Below are 17,947 nucleotides of genomic sequence, written 5' to 3' on the forward strand. Positions count from 1 at the left end.
TTGCCACCAACACGGAGTATTTTGCATCAGATGCCCCCCCTGCTTCGCTCCCCACACCTGACCCCACACTCCCGACCTTCACGGGGAGTGGACTCGTGCTCTCCGGGCAGGAGGGAAGTCTGTGTCACCCGCTGTTGTGAGCCCTGGCTAAGCTGGTGAAGAGTCAGACTTCAATACCCTTTCAGCTGGCACCCACTTCAAAGCAGCTTTGCAGAGCCCCTTAATCTGGTTTATGTTCTGTGAATGAGAAGCCCGATCAGAACTCAGAAGTGCTCTGGTGAGCAAATGCCCAGATCACAGACACTCGTGGGAGAGCAGGATCCCTCGGCTGCTTGCTGACCCCGGCGCTTGCGGGAAGTCCGCTGCCCCCCCCCGGGAATTGGTGGGGAGCCCCCTCCCCTCCCCCCGTGTGGACCTGTCGTCGGATCCCTGCCCACCACTGCCTTCTAACCTCTCTCTCCGTGCTGGGGCCGTCAAACACGAGGGCTGCTGATTTGATCTGCAGGCCCACCCTCCCCCCAAATGACGCCCACCAGGTGGGCTCTGCTCACACACGGGCTCAGCTGGCCCGTCGGCCGGTGGACCTCTGTGGGCCCCTCCTCTGCACTGTGACACCAGGCCATGCAGAGGCCCTTCCCGGCCCTTAACAAGACACCTTGCTTCGCTGGAATTGTTTAGGTGGGACAGGATGTTCAGGTCTGAGATGTGTCTCTGCACACGCGTGTGGTATTTGCCCTTCATGCATTTGCCACACGTAAGACTTCCACGCATGGCTGGTAATTCTGTCATAAACAGATGCCCCAAATGTCCTTCCCCCTGCTCTGTGTGCAGCCCCACATCTGGGCCCTCTGTGTGGCTGTGCTGTGGGGGCAGATTTGGGTGGGGGGTGCACCGGGGAAGCCGGGCTCAGCCCTCAAGCACACGGAAGCTTCCTGGGGCCTCCGGGCCACGTCCTCCTTGACAAAGTGAGACCACAGAGCTGTGCCATCCTTCTGTCCGCCTGGCTGGGCTGCTGTGAGGAGGAAATGAGAGCAGCTTGGAAGACAACGAGCTGTGACATCCAACCGCAGGGGACAGAACATGGCAGTGGGCCTTGTAACAGGCACCACCAAGCTTCCCAGGGAAGATTCGGGGTCCTGTTGGGCCTCCCCAGTGCTATTTCCGTGACTCTGAATAGCAGAGACAGAGGAGCATGAGTACAGTAAAAACCATATCAAGTCACCTACTGCAAACTCACTGCAGGCTGGACGCTGTGCCTTCCATGCACGAGCTCACCGGGCTGTCCCCGTCAATGGGCTTGGGTACCATCCCGCAGCTAGTAACCTGTGTCTCAAGAACTTTCACCCAGGCTTGGAGCAGTCACCCACCTCACTAGGACCAAAATCCTAGCTCCACGTGTGACCTGGAGCCATCCTGCCCTCTCTGGGCCTCAGTTTCCCTCTCTGCAGAAGGAGAAAATGAGCAAGGGAGCCGATGCTCCAAGACCCCTCCCAGCTCGGGCAAACTCTAACTCTTGCAATGAAACTTGCTTGAGAGCAAATTGCAAACTCGGTAAGGCAGCACTTAGTGACAGTGCCACATGCTGCTTCTTGGCCATGCGATTTCCTCCCGCCGCAGGGACGGGCCGCGAACAGGGAACGGCTTCCTGTTGCTCACTTTATGGCCCCCGGTTCAGGCAGCGCTTGCTTCTAATAGACTGACGACTACATGGAGGCAAGTTGCTGCTTGGGGCGGAAGCTTTTCCAGGCTGATGCCCCCCCCCCCCCGCTGCTTCTTATTTCCTCCCATTTTCCCCCTCATCGTTGCCTTACCAGACTCAGATTTTCAAACCTGTTGTCAAGGCAACACTAGGTTTCTCTCTCTGCACTCCAGTGTCTCAATGGGGGTATCCATAGCAACAAGAATACCTTGCGCTTTCAAAGTCAGTGACCTCCCAAAGCTTCATGGGACTTGTGGAGATAAATTATGTTTTAGACCACTTTTTGCCACGGCAACCAATTTCGTACCTTAAACAAGCCCAACTGATGACGTCTGTACCAGTTAGCGCTTGCCGTGTAACAAATAACCCTACAAGTTGGTGGCTTAAAGCAGTAGGCATTTATCACTGCCCAAAGGGCACCTGGGGTTTCTCCCCATCTCAGCCAGGCTCACTCTCATGGCTTCAGGAAGCTGCAGGTGGGTGGGCACACAGCCTTCTCGTCTTGGCTGAGCTCTTGAACTCATCTGGGGGTCATCTGGCCACAGACTGGATCAGGACAGCCTCAGGTGGGACAGGATTCCCCTATCCTTCAGTGAGCCTAGGCTTTTTCACGTGGAGGCAGCAGGCTTCTGAGGTAGAGGGAGGTAGACAGGGAGAGACCAGAAACCTACAAGGACTCTTGAAGCCTAGGTTTGGAACTGGCATAGTATCGCTTCCACCACATTCCATTAGCCAAAGCAAGTCTTGGGCCAGGCTGGACGCAAGGGGTAGAGCAATAGACTTTACTTTTTGATGGGAGGGACTGAAAAGCCGCATCACCAAGAGCGTGGGTGGGTGGGTGGGCAGGAGGGGTGGAGAATTGTGACCATTTTTGCAAACTATCTACCACGTTTCTTGTGGAGAAATTCAGGCACCGCTTACATATGATCTGGGCTTCGACAGCTAAGAAGTACCCTTGGCACAGAGGGAATGGACCCTTGGATTCCCAAGTCTCCCAGCCCTTCTAGAAGCAGCCCCAGACTTCCCCTCCTCACAGGCATCTTTAACTATAGTCCTACTTCCATCTGTGTGTGTTATCCGTTCGCTTGATCCCCGCAGGTGGAGAATACAGGCTGTCCCAGCAGAGAAGAGAGACCCTGCCCTGGGAGACAGGGACCTGAGAGCCGGATGGCCAAAATCAACAGGTGACTATGGCAAACCGCAGCCGGCCTCCACCGGGCCAGCAAGCAGGAATGTGTGCTGCAGTTTAGCAGTCCCTTGCTGCAGTCAGCAATTTAGCAAGAGCGACGGAGTGGTTTCTCGCTGGGTGAAACCTTCTCCCCTGGGCACCTGCAGCAGGCCTCAGAGCTCGAGCAAAACTATTTTAAAAAACAAACTCTTGGAAATCTCAGCTTGCCTAATCTTAGACCAGGAAAGCAGAACTAGATTCTGCATCTGTCCTGAGGCTGGTGAAGGACACCGCGCTCCAGAAAGGTCAGGAGTGAGGGGTCACGGCACACGTGGGGTTCAGCAACAGCCCGACAGAGGTGGTGAGAATGCCCTTCCTTCTAATGAGTGTCCACCACACGCCCGGAGCTGCCCTCACATAACAAACGTTAGCTCCCTGCTCCTCAAAGTTCTTTTGGTAGTAAGAGACCGAAGGCTCCCCTCGCCAAACTGGCTTATTTCCAAAGGAATTCATGAAGCCGGGGAGTAAGGTCAAGCTCAAGCTGGTCAGCTCAGATGTGGCCAGGCTGGAGTTTCAAGTGACCATCAGCAGCCACATCCCTCTCTGTCCTGCTGATCAAGGGCAAGATCCTTCCAAACACCACTTGATTTGTGAGATGTCTCAGCCCCGCTGTAGAAACCTCAACATCTTTCATCATGCCAGGGACCCAGCAGACACTTCGAAAGAGAACTAGTGACCAAACCATCATGAAAAAAGAAATCTCTCATGCATCAGAACTTCCTGGGCAGCATGGTATTTTCCACCTTCACCTTGAAGACTATCCTGCTCACACCTCCAGTAGGGGAGAATGAGGAGAGCTGGCCCAGAGGCCCAGACCCCTCTTCCTGAGCTCTCCTCAGAGGCCAAGAGAGAATTAATTTTCTTCTCAGAGCCGGGATCCGCCTGCGCAATCCCCCGTCTCCGGCTCCCTGCTCTCTGTGAGTCAGTGAATTAAGTTTTTCTCCACCATTTGGCCTTCAAAACACAGAAGTGCAGTGTCGCATTTCGAAATAAGCCACGTGCTCCGGCTTGAATCCCCAGGTGATTCATCTGCTTTAAAATTCCCGCGTCCCTCCCCACTCCATGAAATGTCAGGAACATCGTGTCACCACATAATCAATTCCCTAATCCCCGGTCTGAAAATCTATTCTTTAAAAGGCGGTTGCTTTAAACAGGAGCAGAAAAGAATATCACAAGTGTGGAGTCATGACAGTGCGCAAGGGGAAAAAAGTCAAAGACGGATGATTGATGGCACTTTCTGGACACTTTCTTCTGATTATTTTTTTTAAGGGAACTTGCAAAATGCATCCAGGGGCAGTGACGATTAATTTGCGTTATCTCACTCCTGCGTGGAAAGCAGTGGCTGGAAATTGTCACCGAAAATAACCCCTGCGCGGCTTCAATTCCTATCACAGACGTAATAAGAGAAATCGTAGTCTGATCTTTATTAATAAAGCAGCTTTTTATGAAATGTACTTCAGCTCAGCAAGTTCAGCGGCTCCAAAGCCAACCAAAAAGCAATGTGTCAAAATTGATTTATCTCCTGCATTTTTAATGCTTTTAGATCATTTTCTAATTCACAAATGTGCTGATTTTCAATAACAATGTTCCATTTTTGTGTAAGTTTAATATGAGGAAATTGGGCTGATAAAAGAAAGTCTGAAGCTCTGTAGCCTCGTGGGTCAGGGAGGAAGTTCTTGGCTATCTCGGTAACTTAGGGCTTTGAACCCAGCTGAAAGCTTTTCGTCTCCAGAGGCTTCATCTGTTCTTGTTTGGTTTTTGTTTGTTTGTTTGTTTCGTGCTACTGGTATGCTTCGCGTTCTATAAGACAGTTGTGAAATCTGCACATTTGTGAATTAAATCATGTCTGTGGGACAGCCAAGATATTTATCTCCAAGTTCCTAGTTGACCCTGACCACATCCTCAGCGAAGTGTTTCCTACACAAAGCAGGTTGTCAATAGCAGCTGAATGAATGAAATCTACTTAAAGATGCTCCTTTAGTATCATAATAAGTAGTTCTTGCACTGATAAACCTCCATGCTGAGTTTTTCTGTCAGGCTACAGGGAGAAATCTAGGCATTGGCTTGAGCCAGAAGACAGACCCTTGGCACATTAAAAAGTGCTCCCAAGGCACCTGGGTGGCTCAGTCAGTTAAGCCTCCCACTTGGGGTCTGGTCATGATCTCACAGTTTGTGGGTTCGAGACCCCGTGTTGGGCTCTGTGCTGACAGCTCAGAACCTGGAGCCTGCTTCAGATTCTGTGTCTCCCTCTCTGTCTGCTCCCCCCTGACTTGGGCTCTGTCTCTCAAAAGATAAATAAACATTAAAAAAAAAAATTTAAGTGCTCCCATTAACACCTTCTCTATATTTCTCAAAATCTTATTCTCCATATATCAACATATTGGGTTAAAGTAATCGTTGAAAGGCATCACTTTTGGAGACAGGGCTGGGATCAGGGCCGATGGATGGAGAGCCTCTCCACCTGTCCTCACCGCCTATATCAGAAATATTTCAGTGTTTTTCTCATTTTACTCAACGTTCTTTAGACTGAATAGGGGTCCAAATCCCACACTCGGCAACATAATGACTTTCAACAAGCCTGTGCTCCAATTTTCCTTTCATCCGTCTGTGCCATCTTCTCCCACAGAGGGCTGACACTTCAGCATCAAGAAAATCTAACGTCACTGTTCTTCCGGTTAGAACAGAAAGCCTCTTACCGGTCCCCTGAAGTTGGCTTGAGGACACTCTCCATGCACCTCCCATCTGAGCACTAACTCAGGAAGCTTCAGGGCACATGAGGTCCCACATCCCCTGAGAACGTTCCGGAAGAAAAGTAACCTCTTGGTGGAATGTGGTCATTGAACCTGGACATGGCCCAGAGCTATGCCTATTTACCGGCACTTACCAGCAGACTGGAAGATGATTTTCCCCGGGTTGCAGAGGCCCCCGGGGTGACTTCAGAGTGGCTCATGCCACCGGAAGGAGCATATCTTGACATTTCACACCTTTCTTAAAAATGCAGAGGGCCCAGATTTTAGAGGGGCTGAGGGCCCTTGAGTATCCCGATAGCAACGGGATCTCAGCTCCTGCCAAGAAGTCACGGCCCCTGTGAGTCAGCTCCGGAAACAGAGAACAGCGCAGGAGTGGAGGTCATCCACTTTAATAACCCACGGAGTGAAGGAACAGCAGGGCAGACAGGGTGTTGTTAGGGCGTCAGGACACTGGCCCTTTGTACAGACTCTCAGCAACATCTCAGCTGTTCGTAAGTAAGGACTTGAACCCCGCCACTCAGCAGGGCGAACCTTGGAAAGATGCCCCCCTCCCCAATCAAGGCTTCTACCAACCCTCTCTTTCCGGAAGGCACTCAAGCCCACTTCAGGCTCTTTTTTCCCACAAGTAAATGAATTTAAAAGATTGAAGATGCATTATCTCTACTAACAACAAGGACTTGAGTTTTTATCTGTTGTCAAGGCAACACTAGCAGTTTTCTCCCTGGCTTCTTAATGCCTAGATTTATGTTTCCATAGTTACAAGAAATCTCTAGGTCTTCAAGGTAACACAAACTGGTCTCCCAAAACTTTCAGGGTTGGGACTGTGGCTGCTGGTAAGAACCAGGCCCACGGGCACTTGAAGACCCCTGTGCCCGCCTGCTCTCCCTCACCCCGGGGCCAGCTTCCATCACCCCTTCCTGTTCTTCCTTCTCTTTTGCACCTAGGAGTGGCTCCCTTTGGGCCACCACAGAAGTCTGAGAAATGAAAAGTTAGTGGCCCAGGAAATGGAGATCCCTCGAACCACCAGACTGAATTTGTTAGATCAAAGCTACCGTTAAGAACTCTGCAAAGGAGGGGGCGCCTGGGGGGCTCAGTCAGTTAAGCATCCGACTTCGGCTCAGGTCATGATCTCACGGTTCATGGGTTCAAGCCCCGCGTCGGGCTCTGTGCTGACAGCTCGGAGCCTGGAGCCTGTTTCAGATTCTATGTCTCCCTCTCTCTCTGACCCTCCCCTGCTCACTTGCTCTTTCTCTCTCTCTCTCTCTCTCTCTCTCAAAAATAAATAAAACATTTTAAAAATTAAAAAAAAAGAAAAAGAACTCTGCAAAGGAGAAGTCACCCTTGGGGGCTGGACACAGCAGTGACCTCAGGATGGGGGAGCTGGAGAAACGCTCTGGAGTTTCTGGATGTCTGGAGCTGCAGGAGGCCCCTTGCCCCCAGCTTTGAAACATCAGTTTCTAGGACCCAGGATTTAGTGTTTCCCCAGGATTAACTCACACAGGACTGACCTTCCGTATGTTTGTACAACCGTGCCTACAGTGTTTTGTCTAAACCACTGGACGGATAAATCATTTCTTTACATCACTCTGTGGCACCGCTGGCCTTTCCCAAGGTTTTATTCCCTCAGGAATATTCTGGCAAATAGCTGGATACTGTTGATCAGAGCAGTAGAAGTAAAATGGGGTGGGGGAGTAGGGGTGTGTGGGAGTGTGCGTGGAGGGAGTGGGTCAGACCTAATGTAATGAATTAGTAAGACTGTCAGAGAAAGAGAGATGTGGCCAGGCTGAGAAACCGCGACAGGAAACCTGAATTGGGGCACTATAGCCCCGTTATGAAGTTCTTCCTTGTCAACATCAGCATCCTTAACAGTGGCTTATTGCCTCCCACCCATCTGAAGAAGGCACCCGGCAGATGAGGTAGGGACACAAAGTCAGGAATCCTGAATGAATTCATCTGTCAGGGCTGCCATAGCCAACACCACAGCTGCAGGGCTTACACGACAGAAATGTATTCTCTCACTCTTCTGGAGGCTACAGGTCCAAAGTCAAGGTGCTGGCAGGGCCCCGTTCCCTCCCAGGGCTCCGGGCAATGATCCTGTTCATGCTCGTCTCCCAGCTTCAGAAGGTCACTGGCAATCCCTGGTGCTCCTTGCCTTGTGGCAGCTTCACCCCCAGCTCTGTCCCCGCGGTCACGTGGCCTTCTTCCCTGCACGTCTCTGTCTCTGCGTCTCCTCCCCTCTCCCGAGGACGACACCAGTCACTTTGGATTCAGGGCCTGGCCTACTCCAGTGTGACCCCGTCTTAACTCTGCATCTGCAATGACCCTATTTCCCAATAAGGTCACGTTCGAAGGTTCAGGAAGGACGTGAAGTTTGCAGGGACACTGTCCAAGCAAGTGCAGGGATCGAGGCTATTGCCTAGGGAATTAGCCGTGTCTCCACAAGGTCTCGGCGGAGCTGACCCTTCCTCCAGGAAACCTTCCCTGACCTCCCCAAAGCCAAGGCAGCCGCCCCTCTTACGAGGCCTCAGAGCTCGCTGTTCTTCCCAGCATGGTGGCTGTACTAGGATTGCCCATTTGCTTGTCTAAATTGTTCACGGGTCAGAGGCCAGGGAGCTCCGTGTGCCCTCTCCCTGACCTCCACTCCTTGGGGTTAGGCCTCAGTGACTGTCGCTTGCCGCTGGCTTTAAGTGACTCTTCAATTGGCTAACACGTAAGGGAATGTGTTTTCTGGTCCAAGAGGAAGTCCAGAGGTGGGTCGACCCCAGGCTCAGGAAGTCAGGGCTCGGGCTTTGCTTGTGCCCTCCTCATGGGTTAGCTTCGGTTTCAGGTGAGGAGCAAGATGGCGGCCTCGGTTCCAGCCAAGCAGTTTTCCAGAAGGATGTTTCCCAGACTGTCCTGCTGTGCCAAGATGGGTCACATGTCCTTTGGTCAACCAGCTGTTGGAAAGGCCTGGCTTGATTCCCTCTAGGCTGTGAGGGAAGAATCTGTTCCGGGCCTCTGTCCTTGGCTTGCAGATAGCCATCTTCATTTCACAGGGCATTCTCCCCTCATACCTATTGGGGTCCAGATTTCCCTGCTTTATAAAGATACCGGTCATATGGATTAGGGGCCCACCTTTCTCCAGCATGACCTCATCTTAACTGATGACAGCTGCAATGACCCTCTTTCCAAACAAGGTCACAGTTCTAAGGTACTGAGGGTTAGGATTTCAACACATGAACTTGAGGGACACAATTCAATCCATTGACACCAGCCTTGACATTTTGGAGGAAGAGATGGTGCCTACTACTCATTGGGCTCTAACCACATGCCAGACATTGGGCCAAACCCTTGACAATATCCACTACCCTGTGTCCTTTCACAGAGAAGCAACTGAGGCTGAGTAATTTCTCTAATGTCATGTAAGTAACAAGTATCAGAGCCACGTGTCAAACCTGACTTCAGGGCATGAGAAGCTAGCTGACAGTATCAAATGACACTGGATACTATGATAGCGTGATAAAGGACCAAAATGTCCCTGGGACTTATTTCAGGGGAAGGCTTCGCAGAGAAGGTGAGATCTGGGTCGGGCCTTAGAGAAAAGCAAAGCAATGTTTTTGTGCGTCAGAACTAAATCAAGGAAGTACAAAAATGAGCTACAATTTTTTTAATTATAAAAAGATGATTTTCTTTTTTTTTAACACTTGTTACAGAAATGATCAAGCATACACCAAAGTTGAGAGAATGATATAACACTGCCCACCATCTGGGTACCCACCACCCAGATTCTGTAATTTTCAATGTTCTGTCAATCTGTTTTATCTACTCCTCTTTTTTCTGGGCTCATTGAGGCAAATCCCAGAGAGGATATTATTTTACCTACCGATACTGTTAGATTACGTCTTTATCAGCTGAAGACACTTTTTTACGTAACCACAGTTCCGCTCCCACAGCCAAAGACATTAACGAGATTATCATCTAATATCCAAGCAACCACATTTTTCTCATTATCTCGAACATTCCTTTCCACAGCTCATTTACTACATGAGGTTGCAGACACAGGGTACGTAGTGTGTCTGACTGATACGACTTTTACATTTCTTGTAATCGAGAGATCTCTCTTCCCCTCTCCCCCTACCTTGTTCTTTATTCTTTGCTATTTCTGTGTTAAAGAAACCATTAGTCCTCTGGAAAGTCACACATTCTGGACTTGGTGGTCACGTCCTGGGGGCGCTACCCCTCCTGCTCCTGACGACTGGTCGTCAGCTCTAGAGGAAACCAATCTTTTAAAAAAAGGGGAAAATAACCATGAGTTCGTACTGATGTTTCTCATTCCAGTATTAAGATGACAGAGTTTTACTTCTCTGGGGTTTAGCTCTCTTTGCTTTTAAACTGAAACTCTGGCTTCCTAAAGATATCGACATAATTGCCCTTTGCTTTAACTCACATTATCCTTGTAATAGTGCCAGTATTATTACTGAAAATAAGACTTTTGAAAGTGAGTTAAGACTTATTTACAGTTTCTTTTATCCCTAGGACATATTCCACTAGGGACGGAGAGTCCAAAGACCACTTTAAAACCATTTCAAATAATTCGTTTGGTGTGTGTTGCTGGGCACCAGTTTGACATTCCTTGTATTTGTTTATTTCCATTTGTTTTCAATTTTTAGAGGTTTTAATTAATTAATTAACTTGTTTGCTTGCTTCCTTGCTTTTTAAAGTTTATCTTGATAGAGAGAGAGCGTGCACGAGCAGGAGATGGGCAGAGAGAGAGAGAGAGAGAGAGAGAGAGAGAATCCCAAGCAGGCTCCAAGCTTTCTGCACAGAGCCCAACACTGGGCTCCATCTCACAAACCGTGAGATCATGGCCTGAGCCAAAACCAAGACTCAGACATATAACCAACTGAGCCACCCAGGCGCCCCTATTTTTATTTTTAAGTATGTAAAATTCTTGCAAGGTTGCAAAATCAAGTCTAGAAGATAAAGCAGGTCCTCACAAGGGTCATGCACATTTCTGTCCCTCACCCAGGCTCCCATAGTAAGTCGTTTTTGGTTTATTTCCTCATTCTTTTGTTCCTCCTGAAAATGAAAGCACATACACACGTACATACCTGTTCTCCCCTTTCCTATATAAAAAGCAGAACGCTGTGAATGCTATTCTGCACCTTGGAGGTTTTCCACTTACTGTATACTGGAAGTCACTCCATGTCAACATATAAAGATGCTCATTATTTTGTTTTCACAACAGCATTGCACTCTACCACTTGGATTTATTATAGCTTGTTCAGCGAGCCCCCGTTGCTGTCCATTACCACCCTTTTGTTCTTACAAATAACACATCAAAAGTGGTTGTGTCTTGTGAGAAAACCCCACAGTTTCATCACTTAGTGTATGGTCAAACTGAAGGATGCTAGTGGGAAGAACTACTCCAGTTTTTACCACTACAAGTTTACCATTTGGACAAATTGGAGAGGTGATCAATGAGCGGCTGCTTGGTTTCGAGAAGCAGATCGGGTGGTGGTCTAGCTCAGACCCTGCTCGCTCCCCGACCTGGAAGAGGGGCTCTGAGCAGGTGCCTTGCCGGGCCTTGACCCCAGCACATGGAGCTCAGACCAGGACCCTGCATACAAACAGTGCATTTTCTCTCCAGATTAAATGAGTGTCCTACGTGCCGCCCGTACCGCACGCTGAGTGCTTGGCAAACTTACATCTTACCATCACCATCTTTTCTTCTTAAAGAGAAAACTAGGAGGCCGCAAATGAAGGAGGTGGCTGTTCCAAACAGGGGAAGGGCAGGCACAGCTGGGGTGCCATCTGGCCAACACCTCACCCCCTTCGCTGGCTGAAAGGCTTCAGGTAGGGATACAAGACAGACGGACACATGCTCCCTGAAGGGGACCTTATCTGGAAACAGAAACATTACCAACACTTCTTTATTCTGCCAGGAACACGTCTAAATAAAGAGAGACCTTGTCCTGTAATTTCTTAGTTTTAAAAGTCACCAGCCCCCTCTCTTCCCCGCTCCCCTTCTTTCACTCTCCAGTCAGATCCAAACTCCTGAGTTACTGAGGGCAGCTGTCTGTCCCCTGACCAGCTTTCAGGCCACGCCGCATTCATTCAGACCCTCAGTGGAGCCTGTTCGCCCCCGACTCTGACCTCACAGATGCCTGGGCGCTCTGGCTCAGGCACGTGTGACTTGCGAAGAAGGAAGGTGGCTCCTGCCCAGGAGGAACATCAAGTCATCGCCTCAGGTGGCCTCCTTGAGAGCTGGTGTGAAGGAGTAGTCACCAGGTGAGTCTGGCCCAAGGCAGGAGAAACGCTTTCCACAGGTTCTTCTGATCCGTATGAAATGCCTCTAGGGCTTTGAGCTGGGTCTTTGGAGTTTTGAAAGTCATGCACTCAAAGGGCCGCTGCAAGCAGAGCTCTGCCCCATGCCCGAGGGAAAGACAGCAAAGCAACAAGATTGACAATATTCATGAACACGAGGAAGTGGTCCTGTTGGTCAAATCCCCAAAACATCTGCCCACCCTTAGATGATTAGTCCAAGCCAGGCCTTTCCAGCAAATGGTTGACCAAAGGACATGTGACCCATCTTGGCACAGCAGGACAGTCTGGGAAACATCCTTCTGGAAAACTGCTTGGCTGGAACCGAGGCCGCCATCTTGCTCCTCACCTGAAACCGAAGCTAACCCATGAGGAGGGCACAAGCAAAGCCCGAGCCCTGACTTCCTGAGCCTGGGGTCGACCCACCTCTGGACTTCCTCCTGGACCAGAAAACACATTCCCTTACGTGTTAGCCAATTGAAGAGTCACTTAAAGCCAGCGGCAAGCGACAGTCACTGAGGCCTAACCCCAAGGAGTGGAGGTCAGGGAGAGGGCACACGGAGCTCCCTGGCCTCTGACCCGTGAACAATTTAGACAAGCAAATGGGCAATCCTAGTACAGCCACCATGCTGGGAAGAACAGCGAGCTCTGAGGCCTCGTAAGAGGGGCGGCTGCCTTGGCTTTGGGGAGGTCAGGGAAGGTTTCCTGGAGGAAGGGTCAGCTCCGCCGAGACCTTGTGGAGACACGGCTAATTCCCTAGGCAATAGCCTCGATCCCTGCACTTGCTTGGACAGTGTCCCTGCAAACTTCACGTCCTTCCTGAACCTTCGAACGTGACCTTATTGGGAAATAGGGTCATTGCAGATGCAGAGTTAAGACGGGGTCACACTGGAGTAGGCCAGGCCCTGAATCCAAAGTGACTGGTGTCGTCCTCGGGAGAGGGGAGGAGACGCAGAGACAGAGACGTGCAGGGAAGAAGGCCACGTGACCGCGGGGACAGAGCTGGGGGTGAAGCAGCCACAAGGCAAGGAGCACCAGGGATTGCCAGTGACCTTCTGAAGCTGGGAGACGAGCATGAACAGGATCATTGCCCGGAGCCCTGGGAGGGAACGGGGCCCTGCCAGCACCTTGACTTTGGACCTGTAGCCTCCAGAAGAGTGAGAGAATACATTTCTGTCGTGTAAGCCCTGCAGCTGTGGTGTTTACTGTGCTGGCCCTGACAAATTAATCCAGTCCCCTTCATTGTAACACAACCATATTTGGGGCAGAGGAGGGAGGAAAGACTGGGCCTGTCTGAAAAACAAACATTTCTCAGGTTTCCCCGAAGCGAGGGGCAGCCACCAGCCTGGCTCTGGCCACGAGACACAAGGAGCAGTCGCAGGGTGGACGTCCCTATGCCTTTTGCTCTACACCCTTTCTCCTTTTTACTGCCTAAAGCAAACGTCTGGTACTTCTGGCCACAGCAGACCTCATGGGACGCCCTAGGAGGAGAGGTCGAGAGTTCTGCCGTGACCTTGGGCCTCATGTCCTTGGGCAGCCATACCATCCTGCAATGTCTCTGGGCTCTCGTGCCAGAGAGAAGTCGGCCACTGCCGTGCGCAGGCTGCTCCCGTGTGGATGTCTGTCACCTACGGTGAGCTCAACACGCCCAGCACGAACAGGCAGGCGCACGAGGGGAAGGGACTGTGAGCGAAGATTCTCAGAAGAGCTGGCACAGGGCAGCCCAGTGTTCAGACTGACGGACACAGGTGGAAAGGGGCTGGGGCCGGAGGGCCAGTGAGGGCCGGACAGTGGAGGCTGGTAGCCATCCCTGGCGGTGCCCACCCTTCACAGGGATGCTCCGTGCACCCCGGCCCAACGCAGCTTCAGCTTCCCTGTCCTCTGTCAGGGGCCATCTCTTGCCACTGAGACCCACTCTACCTTCCAAGATGCGGGTCCCTTGACCCACCCCACAGCCTGCGTCATGCCCTTGTGCACGTCCTGGGGCTGCTGACACCAATGTCCACAAACGAGGGACTTGAAACAGCAGAAACCTACTCGTTCCTGGTCCTGGAGGCCAGAAGTCTGACGTCTGGGCACCGGGAGGCCAGGCTCTCTCTGAAGGCTCTTGGGGAGGACCCTCTACCCTTGCCACCTTCTGGGGGCTCCAGAGGCTCCTTGGCATGCAGATGCATCTCTTCCGCAGTCACATGGCCTTCTGTCCTGTGTCCCTGTGTGTCATATCTCAGTCTTCTGTCTCTTATAGGGACACCCGCCATTGGATTTAGGGCCCATCCTAAATCCAGGATGACCTCATTGCAAGATCCCTAACTTAGTTACATCTGCAGTGAACTCATTTGGAAACAAGGTAGGGGCACCTGGGTGGCTCAGTTGGTTAAGCATCCGACTCTTGATTTGAGCTCAGGTCATGATCTCACAGTTCGTGGGATCAGGCCCCGAGTCGGACTCCATGATGACAGCACGGAGCCTGCTTGGGATTCTCTCTCTCCCTTTCTCTCTGCTCCTCCCCTGCTCATACTCTCCCTCTCTCTCAAAATAAATAAACTTTTTAAAAAAATAATAGTAATTTGGAAATAAGGTCACACTCACAGGAAATGGATATTAGGATAGTGGATATATCATTTGTGGGGAGACACAATTCAACCCCCGGCACACCCTTCTGCCCCCAGAAGTAATACCTTCACCTCCCAAATAAGCTACTTACACCCAAGTTGTCAATTTGGGGGGAACCCAAACCTGGACAAGAAGCTGGAACATCATAGAGAAAGTAGAGAAGTTTGATGTCTATTCAGAGAGAAAGGACATGGCTGTGTGGATGGCAGGACCTGCTGGGAACCACGAATTAAAAATTACAAAAACCTAGTACGTTCCATGTGTGAGCGTGGCTCACCAGGCCTTCCCACTGCTATATGTTTAAGCCCTGCTGTAACCGATAGGTCATACTTACCGTCGGGCTATGTGTGTGTGTGTATGTGCATATGCGTATGTGTGTGTTTTCATAGCTACTGTTTATGGAACGGTCTCATGCATATAACCTCATCAGTCCTTACAGCAGCTCTGAGAAGCCTGCCTACTGTTTATACCCAGACACTCCCCAAAAGATCTGAGTTGACTTATGATTAGAGGCACAGAGGGCACCAACCCATACGCCAAAGAGCAGCCGTAAGAGCATAAGAAGGGGAGGAGGGAGGCAGGCAGCAAACGTCAAAGTACAGCCACGGCTCTGGAAAACTAGATCAGTTAAACACAAAGAACTTTCTCTAGTCTTCCTGGAAACCGCAGCAAAAAGAGAAACACAATTCTAATTGCCATAGAGCTCTCATTGTCTAAAGAAGAAAAAATATATACGTTTGCCAAGAAAAGCAAACTTTGTCCAACGCCTAACTTGAAAGAGACTTTTATCCCAAGGGCTCTGAATGAGGGGCAAAGACCAGCCTAACAGATGGTATTTCTGAGAGCAGTTTCTCAGAAAAGGGCCATTTCTTCTATCGACCGTGGATAAGAGTGCAGAGCAGGATACTAAATCATGGTCTCGGCCTGCACCTTTCTGGTGATCTGGCCCCGAGGAGGGCCAGAGCTCTCGGATCGGATCGGAGAGAGGAGCAGCCAATCTGTCCCTAGGGACTAGTTTAGCTGGGCTCTGGGCAGGTGGTGGAGACTCGGTGAGCTCCATCTGCGGCCGCCTGGTCTGGGCTGCCTCTTCAGAATATACCTCACGCTCCAGACCAGGGGCTCTCAGATATGATGGCTCTACCCAACCTGTTCTTCACTTAGGGGAAACGGGATAGGTTCCAACTTCTGTGGCCAAATACACACACACTACACCCCAAATGCCCCATATGCTCTATTGTCACCGTTATTTCTTTAAAAGGGGGGACAGTTTGAGGCCAAGAATGCAGGTATCTCTTTAAATTGAATAAATCCAATTTAATGAAAAACCCATGATCTTGCACTTTTGTTTTGTCTTGTTTCACCATGGACATGAGAATTTGGTCTTGGACCAACATTTACAAAGCCCTGACCCCGTGCCTGGCTAAAGACTGTAGGCCTGGCAGTTGATTGAGATCGTGTCAAAGCCTGATGTATTCCTGGGTCCACAGGGAGGAATGGCCCCAGTGACCCTTCTTCGTAGCCCCGTCTCTGTGAAATCCTCTCCCCTTGAGACCTGTGATTTGCTTCTAACCCACAGCATACAGCCAAGGTGGTGGGAGCTCACTCCCCTGGTTACATTATGTAAGGCCCATCCTTACAGACTAGAAAGAAAGACCTCCTTGCCTCCTTGATAGAGGGAGCAGCTACGTGGAGGAAACCCAGATGGCAGGTGATTTTGTGTCTTAGGGCCACCAGGACAAAATACCTCCAACAACAGAAATTTAGTTCTGTCTCTAGGCCCAAATTCCCCCTTCTCATAAGGACACAGTCATTTTCAATTAGGACCCAGGCTACCTATGACCTGATCTTAACTCAATCATCTATAGTTGCCTATTTCCAAGGAAGGATCCATTCATAGTTACTGGAGGATTGAGATCTGGGGACATGATTCAACCCTTATCTGCAAGGGGGAATCTTCTAGGATCCGGGAGTAGCCCCAAGCCAACTACCAGCAAAACGCTGGGGGCTCAGTTCTACCACTACAAGCAAATGGGTTCAGAATTCTGCTGAACACCTTGTGAGCTCACAAGGAGAGCCCAGACTCCAGAGGAAAACACAGCTCCACCAACTATTTGATACACAGCCATACAAGAGGCCAGGTAGAGAGCCCGGTCAGCTATGCCCAGACCCTGGACCTGCAGAAATTCTGAGACTACAAATGTGTGCATGATGTTAAGCCCTTGGATGTGTGGTAGTTTGCTACACAAAAAGCACAGAAAGCTAACACAGGAAGAGTGTCCAGCATCTTTGGGAGAAGAGCCGCCATGTCTGATTCCCATGGGTAGCCAATCTAAAGCCTTCCTTCCAGGATGTGTGTTGATGCGTCAGCAATGGTAACAAGTGGGTGGGCCACAACTGTCTCCACTTCACCCCCTTCCCAAACCCTGGGGTGGAGAGAACCCAGATTGCACCCTTACCCACTGTGTTTTTGACCTTAATGACAAGCATAGCCACTTTCAGAGTAGAAGTCCAATCAGTGTATCGTGGACGGAATTCTGTTTCTGGTACAGAAGGGGTTTGGACGTGCAAGGATCTAGTGCGTGCACTGCAGGAGCAGCATTCTCCTCTTGAAGGTGGAGGGTGGGGGGCAAGTATCCCTGGAGATGTTAGCACATCGCCCAAGCACCTTCTGGACCATTAGATGGAAAGGAGTTGAGTCTAATGAGAGACACAGAGGAAAGCGCTGGTACACACGGACGGCGGCATTTCAGGTCACAGCCGATCTGTCCCAGACATGAGGTATGATTTCACTGCCTCTGAGGTTTCCAAACTGCCGCTCAGCACCATGATCCCTTCACCCTAAGCCTCCAAAACCCTGAGGAAATAACAATAACCAAAAAGACAAAAAAAAGAAACTAAGCCAACAATACATCAAATAAAACTACAGCAGAAGGTTTGTGATAAGACCCCGAGAAAAGCCGAGGCTGGGATGAAGCCAAAAACCCTTGACTGATCACAGCTGCCCCATGTCCTGGGTAAGCCGGCTGTCTGAGAACGTGCATCCACCCAGCAGTTTAGAACGCCCCACTCTTCAGAATCAAATCCCCGCATCACGCATAGAGCCTGGCAACCAAGGGTCTGGGCCAGACCGCGCTCACCTCTGCCCTGTTGGGATGGTGAGGCTTCCGGGAGCCCAGCCAAGGAAAGGGACGCAGGGGAGGCCAGAGCTGGGATGCTCTTGGGAAAGACACTGGGGAAATCCATCAAGTTCCACGTGACAAAGCGCCCTGGGCGAGGCAGCAGGGGGGTGGTGAGAGGCACACCTTTCCACCTCTGTAGCCTCCGAGGCCTCGAGGGCCGGCCTGCTGCTTTACC

This window comes from Hyaena hyaena, unplaced genomic scaffold (genome assembly GCF_003009895.1).
Source record: "Hyaena hyaena isolate Hyena2069 unplaced genomic scaffold, ASM300989v1 scaffold_119, whole genome shotgun sequence".
Classification (NCBI taxonomy): Eukaryota; Metazoa; Chordata; class Mammalia; order Carnivora; family Hyaenidae; genus Hyaena; species Hyaena hyaena.